Raw genomic sequence first — 18,400 nt, forward strand, 5'->3', positions numbered from 1 at the left:
GGATGTAAAATTAACCTTTGTGCTGTAGGCTAGTTTCTAGATGCACTTCTCTATCCTCCACCCAGGACAACGAGAGACATGATCAGAGTTCAAGGACATATTTCAGAGAGGCAAAAACTCTCAAGTTGGGTGCTAAGCAAGAGCAGTGGGGAGGTTGGCTGGTCAGATAGAGGGGCTTGGGGGTTCCCCTACCCCTGCCCTATAGAATGCTAAACTACAAGGCAATTGAGGTGCACCCCAAGACATCCTCTCCTGCACATCATTTCCAGCATGCAGCCCTTTGCTCTTCAGCCGACACTATGAACTGCAACTCAACCAAGCAGAAGCAGCAATAAGAAACAACAAATTTCTGTAAAACGGGCCCACTTGTTCTTTATGTGACATTTGTAATAATGGTAGCCTTTCTGAAATGTGAGATGAATTAAGAGGGCTTTGGAGTCCCAAGGCAGGTGTTTAGAATAGAGGTTTTTTGGTTTTTAAAGGGAAAAATACACCCTGGAAAACAAAAAACCATCTTAAAGCCCAGGGAGGGAAAAATTGATGGGTGGATACGATGCTGAAAATGTCATCGGGATTGTTTAGGTCTTATTTATTTAGAGACACGGCTGACCACCATAAACGAACATGCTTGAATGTTTCCTTTTATAAACACGTAGCCTTAAATTTAGTATTTGTGGGTAGAGCCAGGTTGATTGCTTCAGAAACAAAAATTTCAGGTCTTGGAGCTGGTACAGCCTCTCCACCAAGACTGCATCTTAAGCACATGCTTATTAAAGAGCAAGTCCCATTGAACTTAGAAATGAGTGGGCATGTTTAGGGTCATCAAGCACTTCTATCTTGGCTACCATGTGCTCACTGGCTGGGTTTGCAAAACTCTAAGCATTTATTCTCTCTCTCTGTAATTTTGCCCTATGTCTATAGGGAGGAATATTGAGCTTAGGGACTGAATTCAACCCTCCAGGCCTCTCTATTTCGGCCTGGGGCCTTTCCCCAAACTATACCCCCTCCTCAACCACACACCCCTCTCCCCAGATCATACTCCTCACTACTTTGCGCCCTCCTTGAGTGTCTGTGCCTGGTTGGAATGCATCCTTCAACTCTGCTGGTGCCTCTTGCTTCCCTGGATGGAGGATCAAGAAGGGTGTGTGAGTGTATGTAGAAACTAGGCTACTCTGCAAAGGCCAAATTTGCATTCACCGCTTTGCCTGCTTTTGCCTCTGGCCCAACCCTCCACTGGCATGTGGTCCCTTGAAGGTTGCCCCAAAGGGAATGAAAAAGGTTTCCCATCCCAGCTCCAGGGATTTCTATACCAGCCTTCATTATGCATTCCCAGGGTAGTTTTCAAGAAAGAAATAATATGAAAAAAGTCACAAAGGCAATATAATTTCCACATCAGGCCTCCTAAAAATTCAACAGCATTTTTGTGCGGATTTCTCCTAATATACACATTTGTATGCAATTTTGCCTGTTGCATTCATTTTTGCAAAAGAGTTTCCCCTAATATAATGCATGTGTGTATGCTACTTTCAGTAATACAGTGGTGCCCCGCAAGACGAAATTAATTCGTTCCGCAATTTTTGTCGTCTAGCGAATTTTTCGTCTTGCGAAGCACGAAATCCCATAGGAATGCATTGAAAATCAATTAATGCGTTCCTATGGTCAAAAAAAGTCCAAACAAAGCCAAATTTGTTACAACAACAGTTTATTAACTGCTCTTTAAAGTCACACATACTGTAAAGAGCAGTTCAAAAATTGAAGGGAAAATAAATTAACTTTATAAACAAAACATGTCTTTGTTTTTAGACAAAGGAAACAAAGCCGCGAGACGTTTTCGTCTTGCGAAGCAAGCACATAGGGAAATTTCGTCTTGCGAGGCAAATCGCGAACGGAAAAACCTTTCGTCTAGCGAGTTTTTTGTCTTGCGAGGCATTCGTCTTGCGGGGCACTACTGTATATGCATTTGGGTGCACACCTTACCCTACTACATGCATTTTTTGTACACATTGCTTGGCAGGAGAGCTGAAGAATCTACTGCAGAAATTACTAATGCAAATTTTGAAGGATGGATGAGTTTCAGTTGGCATGTTGTTTCAGAAAGTGCAGATTGGGTAGGCTCACCTTCAAATGTGAATGGAACCAAATTTCTCTGCTATAGTTAATATCCATGGATTTTTTTTAATGGAATACCCATATTGAGATCTCTGAAGAATATCAGGCCACATTAGCTCACTGGGTTATCTTCCAACCTTCAGCCCAGGAGCTTCCCAGTTCCAGATCTGCAACACTGACATTGCTCTCTGCAGCAACTGTGAAGGATAAGCTCTTCCCCACCCTGTATTCATGTTTTAGGATAACATGAGTCAGGGCCAGCTCTAACATTAAGCAGAGGGAAGAGGTTGCCTTCAGGGGGTGAAGGTATGGTGGCAAGTTGTTGGAGAATAGTGTGCTTTGTGACCTGCCCCCCACCATTTAAGCTAATCTGGGGCTCTCTAGTTGCAGAGTAGGATTCTGCACCACTAACACAGTGGTTGCTATAAGATTCATCTGCTGGGGTAGTTGACTTTTGTGCATAAAATAGAAGTGGGCACTATCTTTCCTTGGCTTCAGGTGGCAAAATATCTTGGCCTACAGTAGCTCTTGCAGCAGCTGTGCTTGGAAGGAGTGGTAGCTTTTGCTAGAATTATTTTGGTCTTGACACAGGGAGCATCCCTCTGACTTCTGACCTGCTTTGGAACCTCAAGCCCCTTTAGGAGAGTATATTTTTCAAGCGAGCAATTAGTTATCTGCCATTACATACAGCTACTGGCCTGCTTGTCCAGACCTTAATGGCAAGCTTTTTAGGAGACGCGAAGGGTCAAATGTGTTAGCAATTCATTTATGCCAACTCTGGTTTAAAAGGATAATTTGCAGTAGGCCAAGAAGTAGGCTGTTACAAGCCTCCCCTGTCAAGCATTCATCATCACAAGGATTCCCTGAATGCTTATTTATAAGATCAGGAGAGGGAATGATTGTCGATATTGCTTTGTTTAAATAGTCCCTGAACACATGACATAATCCACATTCGAAAACGCCCCATCCAATATTTCTGCAATTTCCAAAGACCAACTTGCCTATGCCTAGGGGAGCAATCTCAACATTCCTTGGCTCTTTTAAGTGCAGTCCCTTCTCCCTTTGCAAAGATAAAGCATAGTCAAAGGGATCTCTTGGGACTGTGGCCATTTATGTCAGGCCCAGTTTTGGCCTGGCAAACCCACAAATATTTTCTAGAGCAGAGCATGATGTCAAGAAGTGGAGAGCGGAAAGTCTTCAAGAACTGAAAGAAATCAGCACTTGTGATATGATTGAAAGCATGGCTAAGTGACACATTTATTTAGTAAGTTAGATTTATAATGCAACCTAACCCAAGGGATCAAGGTGGGCTATAAAGTCTTCTCTGCCCAGTAACCATATATATGCTTAGTGCAGCTTAAGGTTTAGTAAATGGAGGAAAGCCAACCAGGCAGGACTATAGAGAAGGGGTGTAGCTCAGTGGTGTAGCACATGTCTTTCAGGAAGGAGGTCCTAGGCTCAGTCTCTGCTATCTTCAGGCAGTGCTGGAAAAAAATCCAGTAGAAATTGTAAAGAGAAGCTGCCAGTCAGTATAGACCAGCTTTTCCCAACCTGGTACCCTCTAGAGGTATTGGGTTACAATTCCCATCACCCTGGATCAAGGGCATCTTGAATGGGGCTGACAGGAATCATAGAATTGGAAGAGACCTCAAGGGTCATGTGGTCCAACCCCTTGCAATGTAGGAAATACAGCTAAAGAATCCCTGACAAATGGCTATCCAATCTTTGCTTAAAAACCTTCAATGCAGGAGAGTCTACTACTTTCTATGCCAATCCATTCCAGTGTTGAACAGCTCTTACTGTTACTGCATAGACAGCAGCAGTGGTGCAGCATGGGTTGCCTTTGCCGGGGCAGGGCAAGTGTTGTGTCCCCCTGGTGGACTGGGCAGCCTGGGAGAATGTGACACCCCTTCTCTTACCTGCCTCTCTCCCTCCTTGTCCAGGTGGACACCCCCCCCAAAGCAGGAAAAGGGATGCCCTTATTAATTCCTCACCAATAAATTTTATTCAAAAACGTCTTTGGCCCAGAAGGTAAACCAGCCTTTTGACCATGAGTATACTATTAAGGAACTTGGGCCTTCGTACTTAAAAAAAAGGGGGGGTGCTTGACTACCTCAGTTTAGACAGCAGTTTCCCCACCTGTTTATTTTTTTATTGAATTTATATACCACCTTATACCCAGAGGTCTCAGGGCAGTTCACAGAATCTGTTGCCTTTCGGATAGGCCTTCAAGTGAAGCTATGCTTCTTTTGGGGAAGTGATAGAGCACCTGGGTAGAGCACCTGACTTGGCACTCAGAAAGTCCCAGGTCCAGTCCCCATCATCTCTAGGTAGTCTGGGAGAAACCCTGAAATGCAGGAGAGTCTCCCCTGGGAAAAATACTGAGCTAGATAGACCAGTGGTCTGACTAGCAGCTTCCTGTGCTCCTAACATCTGGAAAATGAGGGTGGTTGCTTTGGGGAAGCACAGGGAGAGACAGAATTGTCACAACCCAGTTGGATTAGAAATAATAAAACACATGCTCTCTTCCCAAGACATGGAGTTAGTTCCTTCACACATTAGTGAAACAGCAATTTCAGTTATGCACAACAATGTTAAACAGGATTCTTCAGGGCACGATAAAAATCAATAGTAAATATAAGCTTATTAAGATGTCATTTTTCAGTTCAATGCTGTTTTCTTCTACCTGGATTAAAGGGATCACAAAAGTGATGCTCTGCAGAGATGTCGCAATTCACTCCCAATTTTGCTGCCAGGCGAGGTTTCCTCCCTTGACTCCGAGTGATGTACCAGTAGCCTTGTACAGCTGTAATTCTATATTTTGCAAAGCTCCAAAATAAAGGTTTTAATGTATTATTAAAATCCTCGCTCAGAGGCAGCTGCCAGTACACCTACCATCATTTTAATTGTAGGTTCTCAATTGTGTGTGTGTGTTTTGTTTTGCATGATATTATGGCAGAAGACAAAGTTGTAATGAATACCTCAGTGTATTTTCCGGTGTTACAGCAACAGCTTTTGTTGCATGGGGGTAATGAAGTGGTTACGGCACAGTGGGGTATTTTTAGTTTTATAGAAAAGAGCTTTGGGAAGAGTTTGGTGCCAAAGAAAACAGACGCAGTTACTAAGATGCAAATGGCTGGAAATGAAATTAGAAGGGCAGAAGCAGGCAAGGAAATGGGAAACGAATTCCCAAACAGAGGCAGAGAGGTGACAGTTGATCCCTTCATTGTGCATAACTGCATTTTGGGTGAAAACAACAAAGCACAGTCAAAGCCCTCTTATCCAAATTCAACTGCATTTCTCCTGTTGCTGCTGCCTTAATAGCTTGTTAGGGACATTTTCTTCCTGTTGGGACATATGAAACGGCCTTATAGTGACTTAGATCATTTATTCAACTTCAAGTCCAGGAATGGCTCTCGAGATTTTGCTGAACTCCAACTCCCATGATCCCCAGCCTCTGGTCTTGCTGGTTGGGGATGATGGGAGTCAGAGTCTGACAATGTTTGGAGGACAACAGGTTCCTCATTCCTGCTCTTGCTCATCTCTGCAGCTCATTGGTCGCATGAGATAGGGCAAGAGGCAACCCTGCTTATCTTTAAGGCCTAACTTAGCTGGGTGTTGAGTGGTGGCCACTTACATAGGGATGGGCAAATCTGTCTCTTTTGGTTTCTCCCAGTTTCTCATTTTTTTCAAACTTAAATTCAGTTCTTCATATATCCACAAAGGTTTGTGATTTATTTTATTTTTGAAAAATTATGAAGACTCAGAAGATAATCACACTAAAATGCTGCTAATATACAAGTTTGTATGCAAAGCAATTTCCCCAATATAATGCATTTTTGTACAACATCTTCATTAATATACCTGCATTTTTATGCACATCTCAACCTAATATCTGCATCTGCGTACACATTGGTTGGCTGAAGTGCAAATTTGGAAGGATGGCTGTGTTTTGGTATGCATACTGCTTTGGAGAGTATAAATTTTGGAAGGTCACCTTTAAATATGAAATGAATTGAATTTCTCCCCCCAACAATAACTATGGAAGATATACTTATTCCAAGGGCTACTGCAGTTATAGAACATCTGCTGATTTAGAGCACTCATTTCAGGTGGTGTGTTGGTGTGCCATGAGCCTCTTCCATGCCTCTGCATTTTATAGGAAGATGGAAGCATCAGATGATGTTTCTAAGTGTATCTCTGTACAAGTTACTGCTCTGAGCTCACCTTCTACCAGTGAATCATGCAGAAACATAGAGGGTGGACTACTGAAGCTGAGCAATTCTTCCTTACTGCCACACACTCTAAAAGGAACCCCGTTTAGGCATTAGAATAGCAGTGTGTCTCTGAATTTAATTCATAATGTAACTGTGCTCACCTATCACCAGTTTGGAATACACTGGGGTAGGAAAAGTCTCCGCATCAGTGGGTGGCATTTTCAGGCAGCTGCTAGGACTCCATTGCTCCAGCAGGGTCTACTGGGGGCCCTTTTAATAAAACCCAAAATGTTCCTATGAGGGAGGGTGGATTACAGCCACCATCTTTGTTTCTGGCAATACAGCAGACATCCAGTCATTCTGAGGCATTGTGGACTGAAGTGGCTGATTCCTCATAACATGATGCCCTTTTTACAGGGGGGTGCCATGTTTTTTGTGGTGGTGGTCATTACTCCTCACAATGCATGGAACCACTCAACATCTCACTGTCAGAAAGAAAGATGGCAGCCTTGAGCTGCCTGCCACTGTCTCCTAACTGGGTAAGTTCTTCAGGCTCCACATTATAGGGCTATCGTTATAGGAGAGGGCCCACAGAAAGACACTTTGTTGACAGGTCTCCTCAGCCATAGTCCTGCCCTTAGGACAAATTTCTTAGCACCTAGGACTATGGAGACACATTCCAGGAATTCTGTTGCAAGAGAGAGAGAGGAGATTTGATGGAAGTTTTCTATCCCCTTAAGTTCATTTTAGCTGCTGTTAGATTTGCTGATTATACAGACTAAAGGGTCAAGACATTTGCAGTGTCACTTGTGTATAAAATATAGATGCTTTGGACATAATCGGTGTTGCTTTGTTAACATGCCACTTTTCCTAAGTGGCTGTTTCTAATTTCAGCCACTTCAAATTTAAGCACAGTTCACCTAGTCTTTTAGGGTATTTAGGTAGTACTGAGGTCACCAGAAGAGTAATGAAAACAGAGGAGGAGAATATAGAATAGGAAGGAAGTCAGTTTAAAAATATCACACACTAAAATTGTACGGAAGAGTCTCAAATGCCAGCAATACAATTCTGTTTCATCAAAGCCCTGGTGTCCAATTTTCCTGAATTAATCGCGGTACTTTTTCTTTAATGAGCCTGCCATAATGGTCCATGGCACAAGGACAATGTACATAAAGTCACAAAGGCGTTTAAATACCAGTCAGTGAGAAATGTTCCTTGCAAGCTTTAAAAAGTCTTCATGGCCAAAGGCCTTCTATCAAAGGCAGATGGCAAGAAATGAATGGAGTTTAAGGAAATTCAAAAGTTTTAATGTGAAAACCATGGTTTTGAGAGAAAGTAACTCCAATGCAAACTCCTGGCCTATTGATTTTTGTTTAATTTTCTAAAGAGCATGAAGTCAAAATGCATCTTCATATTATCAATTGTTCCTAGTAATGGTGGAAATATAGCACCTATCCGGACAGGAAGCTTTTTCATACTGTGAGCCACATTATACTCTGGGAAACCTGCTGGAGCCCACATGCTAGCAGAGGCAAAAGTGGGTGGGGTTGCCATATTTCAAGAAGTGAAAATCCGGACACATTGTTGAGCTTTTTTTTAAAAAAAAATCCTAAAATTACATGTTGCCAAAAATCCAGGACAAACTCCCGTGTTTTGCAAATTGCCCCTGGACATCATTTCTGGAAAACCCAGACATATGACAACCCTAAAAGTGGGTGGTGCAGCAGATGGAAATTTTGTTGCTGTTTCATCAATTTCTTACCCACCCTTCCCCATCAAGTCCCAGGGGAGGGGGTTATAGCAATTAAAAATGCAATATTAAAAAAAATTCCTTCCAGTAGCACCTTAAAGACCAACTGAGTTAGTTCTTGGTATGAGCTTTCGTGTGCATGCACACTTCTTCTTCTGTGTATCTGAAGAAGTGTGCATGCACACGAAAGCTCATACCAAGAACTAACTCAGTTGGTCTTTAAGGTGCTACTGGAAGGAATTTTTTTATTTTGACTATGGCAGACCAACACGGCTACCTATCTGTAACTGAAATATTTAAAAAGTTTATGCAAAGTTATCTGTCCTATGTATATCAACTGCTGGTACAGTGGTACCTCAGGTTAAGAACTTAATTAGTTCTGAAGGTCCATTCTTAACCTGAAACTGTTCTTAACCTGAGGTACCACTTTAGCTAATGGGGCCTCCTGCTGCTTCTGCACCACCGCCACACGATTTCTGTTCTCATCCTGAAGCAAAGTTCTTAACCCAAGGTACTATTTCTGGGTTAGCGGAGTCTGTAACCTGAAGCATCTGTAACCCAAGGTACCACTGTTATTTAATAAGCTGATTATGAGCCGGTGGGGTATAGTGGTTAGATGTTGGAATAGGAATTGGAAGACCAGGGTTCAATTTCCTCCTCACCCACAAAACTCACCAGGTGACCACAGGCCAGTTGCTGCCTGTTAGCCTACCCTCCCTCTCAGGGTTGTTATGAGGACATTGTACAAGGTGGGATTTAAATGTAATAATCAACCAATGCATCTGAATTCTTTGCACATGTTTTAAGAACCCCTTTCCCCCTGCTAATTTTTCCTACATTGGAAATAGCTCCAGGCTCCTTCTTGAAGGGAGGGGTGGGGAGTATAAAACAGAGAAAATAAAATGATTAATAAGCCTGCCCTGCCCACTGAGTTATTTACCAAAATAGGACAAGGAAAAGTCTCTGAGGAAACCATCATTTACTGGCTCCCCCCTGCCCCACACACTTGCAGAAAGCTTCATCATTTTGCTCTAACTTCTGCCGGTCGGAAAGACAGGTCATCCCTCCATGAGTAGCACAGATACAGAGGGAGGGAGGGAGGGAGGGAGGGAGGGAAAAGAGCATTCTTAATAATATGTCAGGATTGTTCCATTCCTCTTTTCGGTGGCCTGTTGGGTCACTGGCAGCATTGCACTCTGGGATGTTTCTGCTTTGTTTAACACAAAACCAAAAACATTGGCTGACACCAATGTTATGAGTTGGGGACGCCAAGGAGAGTGATAAACAAACATGTCTTTGTTTCAATCCCAATGAATGACTTTTTTCCTCCTCAGTTAATTATAGGAATTTACAGCTATTTATGTAAACTTGAGAAGGCAGAAAACATTCATCTGTAGGCAGGCTAAGTGCTGGGTGGAGGCCGCCCAGATGCATCCAGACTAGGGGATGTTTGTTTGGTTACACAAAACTTTACTATGTAAATTTGAACTCCGCTGAGCTGCTGCTTGGCACGATAGAAGCCATAATTATGAACACACACACACACACAACCCCCCCGGAAGTTGACATTTTAAACATTGTTTCTCTGTCACAAAGGCATTAAATATAGAAAAAGACATCTTTAAATCCCTAGCAGACACCAGGTCTTGCTCCTGTTGGGTATTTGCAAATTATGTCATTTTCATTCACTAGGGATACTTGGACACTCATCATAAAAAAACAAACAAACAAACAAACATTTTAATGAAGAATGCAAAGCCCAACGTATTTGTCTCGTTGCAAGCCTCTTAGGAACTCGGCATACAAAGGAATTTTAACTAACAGAGAGCAAATAAAAAGAAAACAAGATCCAAACACATCAATTGGTGCTTTATCGGCGGGAAAATAACAGGCAATAATTACTGCTCTTGTCTGCCTTTCATAATTATCTCACATAATGAAATGCAAGGGATGAGGTGAAGCTCAGAAACTCTGTTGCCCTCTTTTTAAAAGGGGTTTCTGTCTGCATAGACTTCCCAATATAAACAGTGCCACTGTTAACAGACACTGCATTCAATATGTGATGATGAACACCCAGGACCAAAGGCGATGCCTTTAACTGCGTCTGAGTCTTGTGTGAAGATAGCTAGAGAGCCTGTCAGTTTGAAAAGGCAAGGATGGTTAATTTCAGCTGAGGGCACTGGATAATGATCAACCCCAAAGGCCTGGTTAAAGAGGAACATTTTTGCCCAGCACCTGAAGGTGTATAATGAAGGCACCCAGTGAACCTCCCTGGGGAGAGTATTTCACAAACAGGGAGCCACTGCAGAAAAGGCCCACTCTCGAGTTGCCACCCTCCAGACCTCTTGTTGAGGAGGCACATGGAGATGGGCCTCAGAAGGTGATCTTAGGGTCTGGTTGGTTCATATGGAAAGAGGTGGTCCTTGCAGTGGCGTAGCGTGGGGGGTGCAGGGGGGGCCGGCCGCACCGGGCGCAACATCTGGGGGTTAGGGGGCGCAAATCCATGTGTTAGGGGGCGCAAATCCATGTGTTAGGGGGCGCAAATTACTTGCCTTGCCCCGGGTGCTGACAACCCACGCTACGCCACTGGGTCCTTGAGGTATTGTGGTCCTGAGCCATTTAAGACTTTCAGAAGTAGAATGCACAACAGGACCCAAAAACTGTAAGAAAAGTGAAAGGAGAGAATGGAAGCAAAGCCACTTACTAACCAGTACAGGCCACTCAATATTCCTGTTTATAAGCAAAAGGGATTGTGGATGCAACCTCTGCAAATATAAAATAAAACAACAGTTTAACTCCCCCTCTCCAGCTTTCGTAATGAAGAAACTGGGACTTAGCCCCTGAAGCTTTCCTGGTGAATTGTGTGTGTGTGTGTGTGTGTGTGTGTGTGTGTGTGTGTTCTGATTATTTTAAAGCCTTATGTAGTGAATACATAGTGTAACAAAACTTGCTGTTTATGCATTGTGTAAGGAAAAGTGAGAAAGCTCCTTTGGGCAATGTTTTCTCATTTTTGGAGCATCCCCATAAAAAATGAAGAGAGATCATACCCCCCCCCCCAAAAAAAAAAACCCACACAACTCTCTTCATGGAGAGCAGCAGAAATTCTAAATTCATTATAAGGACATCCATCAGGAGCTTAACTTGTAATTAGTCACAAACAGTCAGAGGTGGTTACTTCAACACAAGAGACTTTGGAAAGGTACCACAAAAGGTTTCCAAATTAGAGTGTAATAATGACACAGGAATCTGCAGAAGGGAGGGAAAACTGAATGGAGAGACAATGAGGGTGTAAACACAGCCCCACTGAACACCCTATTTTGATGAGGCTTCTGTGCTGGGAAGCAAACTAGAGAATGTTACCCTCAATTAATGCTGCTAAAATGGGATTGAGCCAAAGCAAACAAAGGACAAAGCAAAGAAGAACTGAGAGAAGATGATCCAGAATGTTTAGTCTCAAATGTAACAAATTAAGGCAGAACAATACAAACTACACACTCCAATAAAGGAATTTAGGAAGCTTCCTTATAGTGAAACAGACCGTTGGTCCATCTAGCTCAATATTGTCTACACCACATACCCTCCAACCTTTCTCTGTTGAGCTTCAGTGATACATTGGGCAATAGACATTGGTCATAATACAGTGGTACCTCGGGTTAAGTACTTAATTCATTCTGGAGGTCCATTCTTAACCTGAAACTGTTCTTAACCTGAAGCACCACTTTAGCTAATGGGGCCTCCTGCTGCCGCCACGCTGCCGGAGCACGATTTCTGATCTTATCCTGAAGCAAAGTTCTTAACCCAAGGTAATATTTCTGGGTAAGCGGAGTCTGTAACCTGAAGCGTATGTAACCTGAAGCGTATGTAACCCAAGGTACCACTGTATAGAGACAGAAGCGTGAGAATGATCATGGAATATGGATATAAAATTTACAGCATGTTATGTTTTAAGAGAAAATTATATGAAAATGATATATAGATGGTATTTAACACCTAGCAGATCAGCAAAAATGTATTAATCAAAACTGAATAAGTGCTGGAAATGTAAAGAGAAAGAAGGTACTTTTTATCATATGTGGTGGCCCTGTTGTAAGGTTAAAGCTTACTGGAAAATGATACATAATGAATTTAAAAAGATGTTTAAGATAATGTTTGTAAAAAATACCCAGAAGCTTTCCTCTCGGGATTGTAGCTCGGGATACTACCTAAACAGTATAGAAACCTATTTATGTATGTAACCACAGCTGCAAGAATGTTACTTGCCCAGAAATGGAAAGAAGAAGAGGTGTCAATGAGAAAAGGATGGATACAAAAACTTTTGGAATATGTAGAAATGGCGAAACTTACCGGAAGAATAAGAAATCAAGATAACAAACTTTTTATAAAATAATGGATATGGTTTATTGAATATTTACAAACAAATTGTAAACAGATAAAGATATTGGCATGATTATTGTAATAACCTGCAGTTTTAAAGAGAATATGTATAGACTTTAAATAAATAAATAAATAAATAAATAAATGCAGAAGTTAATTTTGACTATTCAGGAAATGATAAAACACATTTAAGGAACTGCCTAAAGAGGAGGAAGGAAGCTGAATTGTTTGAAATGTTATAAATTTTGTAAAATTATTGAAATGTATACAAATGAGAACTATAAACAAAATTATGTTTTTTAAAAAATGTATCTGATGAAAATACGGATGTCCCATTCCATAGTGATAATTTTACTGTTTATACCCCACACATCTTACTGGGTTGCCCCAGCCATTCAGGGCAGCTTCCAAATATAATAACATAATAAACATTAAACATTAAAAAAAACTTCCCTATACAGGATTGCCTTTAGACGGCTCAGGGGTCGGATAACTCCATACCCTCCAACATTTCTCCAATGGAAATAGGGACATCCTAAGGAAAAGTGGGACATTTCGGGATCAAATCAGAAACCGGGATAGCTTCTCTAACTTAGGGACATCCCTGGAAAATAGGAACACTTGGAGGGTCTGACACTAGTGTTCTTCAAACTTAGGTCCCCAGATGTGGTTGGCCTAAAACTCCTGTCATCCCTGGTTTACACTCAGAAGGCTCAAATCCACACTTGAAAAAATAAAGGCTAAAATAGAAGGCACCTGCTGACTCTCTATTGGAAGAGCATTCCACCGGAGTGGGCCAGTGACACTAAAGGCTCACATTCATATGAATCTCAAATTAGCCTCACCTACCTGGGGACTGAGGGATGCGGGTGGCGCTGTGGGTAAAACCACAGAGCCTAGGACTTTCTGATCAGAAGGTTGGCGGTTCGAATCCCTGCAACAGGGTGAGCTCCCGTTGCTCCTTTCCTGCTCCTGCCAACCTAGCAGTTCGAAAGCACATCAAAGTGCAAGTATATAAAGAGGTACCACTACAGCGGGAAGTTAAACGGCGTTTCCATGTGCTGCTCTGGTTCTCCAGAAGCGGCTTAGTCATGCTGGCCACATGACCCGGAAGCTGTATGCCGGCTCCCTCGGCCAATAAAGCGAGATGAGCGCCGCAACCCCAGAGTTGGTCACGACTAGACCTAAAGGTCAGGAGTCCCTTTACCTGAGGAATGGCCAATGCTACTCCTGCAGATGATCTCTGTGATTGAGCTGGGATGTGAGGGTTAGGGTGGCCCCTAAAGTACCCTGGATCTAAATTGTTCAGAGCTTTGTAAATACATACAAGGACCTTTAACCTGCCATTGTTCACTAGTCAGAAGTGCCACCTAGACATGTACTTGAAAGGTTATCCTTGGCCCTCTGGCTTATATTCACAAGTCTAAGATCCACACTTGAAACACCCTACAGTCTTCCCAGGTTTATACAGAGGTGGAAGTGCTAAAGAGGTGGATCACAGCGCCACTCATCAACCAGAAACAAAGCTAACGTTGCAACAAGGAAGCCCCAAACACCCTACCTTCTCTTCACCCGTTCCATTCTTCACCCTGTCAAGTGTGTCTCTGGCACTTGGAGAAGGTCATGTTCCTTATCACTCTCTTCTGTCTGGAAAGCTGTAGGCCTAGATGTGAAATGTCTCCTTAGTGAATAAGGTTCTTTTCATAATATTCATGCAAAGTCTCTGTAACATTTACTCAGGACTTGCCTTAACACTCAGCTTATCTAGGTGCTTTCAGAATCTGTTGTGGAGAGGTGTTGCAGCTATAGGTGGTGAAGGATAAGCAAATGGATTCTTCCATAAAGAATATAATTAAGACTTGATAGTAGTAAGTTGGAGAGGAAAGGAGAAAAGCCCAGTGGCCTCCACAAGATCTGCCTCCCAAACCTAAATGTCAGCCATGTATGACACCAGGTCAGGAGGTTCGTCAGCTGTTTTTCTTTTTTTAAACTACTGTTGCATTGTTTTATGAAAATGTTTTTCCAAATTGTCAGGGAACTGCCATAAGAGGCAAGAGGAGAGGTAAGACGCTCCAATGATGCAGGGGAGGGAACTAGCAAGGAGAGAGAGAGAGCTTCCGCTGGGGAAGGAAATCCAGGGGACACCAAGGAGAAAGGGGAGGCTGAGAGTACTGCGGAGGGGAGGCTCCGAGACTCTTCCACTGAAATCAGCGGAGAGAGCACAGGACCTCCGCTTGGCACGCCCATGCTGCACAGAAGGCTTCCACGCAGAGAATCTAGGAGGAGACTTGGAGTCAAGGAATTTTTATGTTGGAGGAAGTTTAGGAGACGCCCACTGACGGATTCTCCCAGTGACTGAGACAGTCGCGTTGTAAGGGCTGTCAAACCAGGGAAAGGTTTAGCTATACAACCAGCTTGGAGCAGTTTGCAGTTTACGCACAAGCAACCCCAATTCCCATTACACAAATGTTTTGGAAAATAATGTGAAACTACTTTCAAAAATGTACACATTACTTATAGAATGGTTTACAAAAGGTGAAGTAAAATCAGTGATGATACACTGGGCAAGAGATTTTGGTTATAACATACAACTTTTATCATGGGAAAGGTTATGGAAAGAGGATTTAAAGTTTACGGCTTGCTGTCCGTTGAAGGATAATTATATGGAAATGATGTACCGTTGGTATCCAACACTGAGTAAAATTGCGAAAATGTACAGAACCAGCTCAAATTTGTGCTGGAAATGTAAAGGGAAAGAGTACTTTCCATCATATGTTGTGGTCTTGTGGAGTGGTTAAAGCTTTCTGGGAAATGATATATAATGAGTTAAAGAAAAGTTTTGTCAAAAACAAACAAACCACAGAGGCTTTTTTGTTAGGTATAATAGGTGAGAAACAACCAAAAGAAAAGAAAAAGACTGTTTATGTATGCAACGACGGCAGCGAGAATGCTTGTATCCCAGAGATGGAAGGAAGGAGAAGTACTGACCAGAGAGGAATGGCAGACCAAGCTAATGGAATACGGAGAAATGGTGAGACTGATGGGAAAGATCAGAAACCAGGAAGACCAAGTATTCCTAAAAGATTGGAATAACTTCTTAATATACTGCGAAGACCACTCTAGACAGTTAAAATCATTGGCAGGGATACAACGACACTTGTAATGTGAAATGAACTTTGGTTATTATGATTATATACAACAGATTGATAATGGTAAAAGATGCAGGAAAAAAGAAAAAAGATAAAAAATAGAACCCAGGGAGGGAGGGGAAGAAGTCCGAAGGTTCGAAATAACCTTTCTATTTTTGTATTTTGGAGTGGTTATAATTATTGTGTATAAATTTATGTAAAACCAATAAAAAAATATTAAAAAAGAATACACTACTACTACAACTAATCCTATGCATTTATAATTCTATATGCATAACATACACACATACAGTGATTAACATATAGTGACTAACATAAGCTATTAAAGTTTTAAAGCAAAACATTTCTGCATCTGCCTTCTTCAGCTGATCTCATGTCAGTCAAAGGGTTCTGTAGTGAAAGTGGGAGTAACAGGCCACTGAGGATGGAATCATCATAAGTGTCACAGTTGCTGTATCTGAGTGATACCTGGTGTTACCCTCCATGCTGAGGCCATGTGGTGCTAAGGTTGCAAGTCTGCAAATTCAGATGTTTTCTCTTGTTTTCAGTGGGTTGTAGTCAACAAAATAGTACTCAGAAGAGACACACTGAAATCAATAGGCTTAATCAACTTAAATATGATAAATCTTGCAAACATTTATAGTGCTATTGAATCAGTATGTAGTGCAAAAAACAAAAGCTAACACGGGGAAGATATAAAATCTCTTTTATCCCCTCAACACCCCTTTCTCCAATCAACCTTAAAGACTTCCAGCACAATTCTCCCACAATTCTCCATAATTGTTCAGGTTTCTTACTTTGGGACACCTCTCTAAAGTACGTCATTTTTAGACCAATTGCTCACTAAATACTCGGTAAGTGTAAGGGATTCATTAATTTTTTTTACCCTCCCCTAAATTATATAAGCCATCCTTGTGGGAAAAGTATTGCAGCTATGCTCCTGAAATACATGTCTGCAAATTCCATCTACTTCTATAAAAAATAAGAAGTTATAGACTGTTCTCTTTTCATTTTTTTTAATCAAACTTTAAGAACACCTAGAACAGGACCTCTGAGACATATTTGCCAGTAATCTGTCCAACTTTATCCACCGTGGAAGAGCTACTGTGCCTGCAAATTCAATCAACTTCTGCCAAAAAAGGGAGTTACAGCAGATTTTAAAATTATGCAATACTAAATAGGGGAAACAGAACCTTCCTTTCTCTTCGCCAATTCCTTGACTCTGAAGTGCTTTAGATGGGCTATTTTCTAAAGTGCTGAATCAGGGCCTGAATCAAATTTTCTGTTTATTGCATGCCATAACATATACCTACCTACATATGTGTATTACCCCCTCAAGGCAGCTAACAACTATAAAAAAAAAACTGACAGACAAACCACTTTCCAAAATATATAGTAGATGACTCCAGAATAAAGACACAGAATCATAAAAAGGAAGGTTGTAAGTGGCAATATTATACTCCCCTAATGTGTGAAAAAAGCTTTTTTGGCATTGTTCTAGAGAAGAAAATTTTAAACCTTGGAAGCGAAGGAATAGATGCCAAGTGTTCCTCCCCCTCCCCTCTTATCCTTAGGAATATTAGATTCTTACCCTCCTCACTTTCAGTGAGTAGAAGTCACCAGCATGCTAATGAGTTTGCCAGAGCTTTAGACTTTAAAGAACAAGCTTTCAGTATAGAGGATTTCTATATGTTATAAGTGTATTTATTTCCTTTACATTTGAACAAAGCAGTCTTGTAGTGATGAGTGATGGAACAGAGATGGCTTCTGGAACTATTATTCATTTTATTATTTATTACTCATTTTGGGGTGTATACTCTAAACAGATATGTACACACAAATGTGTATATTGTAGGAAAATGGATACAAACACACATACACGGGTAAAAAAACAATGACAAATGACAAAACATTAAGGAAAATATCTTGCAAAGAAATTTTGAGAAATTTGCACAAAAATGAATACAATTTTTGTGAATACTGTTTTTGTTTTTTTTTAAAAAAAACGGAAACAAAAATGGAAAGGATTTCCTGGAAATGGAAATAGGATGAATGAAATATCCATAAAATGGAAAAGAGAGAAGCAAAAATTGGCAGGCTCATCCAAACTAGAACTTGAGAGGCTCCAATTCAGCCAGTTATTAAGCCCCATTGAAACCAACTTATTTATTCTAAGTCCTCTTGCTTTCAACATAACTTAACACACAACTCATTTTAGCTGGATCAGGTTGTGAAGTTTTGGATTTTTTGTCCAGAGCTCAAACTGTTGAAAAGCAAGACAGCCCCAAAGCAGATATCCTTTTTAGTTCTCTGGTTCCCCTGCTGCTCTACTTTAACAACTACAAAATCACCCAGAGGTCTTCAGCGCTCAACAGATGAATTTTGGACAACTTCACTTCTTGCAAAGCGCATGGACATAGAGCAGAAAAACAAAGAGATATGGAAAAATAAATAAAAAAGTAGAGTACAGAAAAAGAGACCTTTGCAGGTACCTTGAGTCAATTCAGTGTGGCAAGGTTGACATAATAGCTCATCTCAGGCAGGAGCAAAATCACCCTGACTCACATTATTGCTCAGCTGCAGCCCAGAGAGGTTGCACACCCTTGCCAATATGGCCATATTGGCTAATTGGCGGAGTGGCTAGGGCAAAGATTGAGAGTGGAGTAGGAATTTAACTCCTCCTCCCAGCTCCACCTGTGCTTCCCACTGCCATATTTAAATCCCTGTAATGCCCTGGTGTAATGTTATGTAACAACTTGATTCAAAGGGCATTCTTAATTATTTAAAGATAGTGGCTCACT

The sequence above is a fragment of the Podarcis bocagei genome (assembly GCF_964188305.1).
Source record: "Podarcis bocagei genome assembly, chromosome: 7".
Taxonomy (NCBI): Eukaryota; Metazoa; Chordata; class Lepidosauria; order Squamata; family Lacertidae; genus Podarcis; species Podarcis bocagei.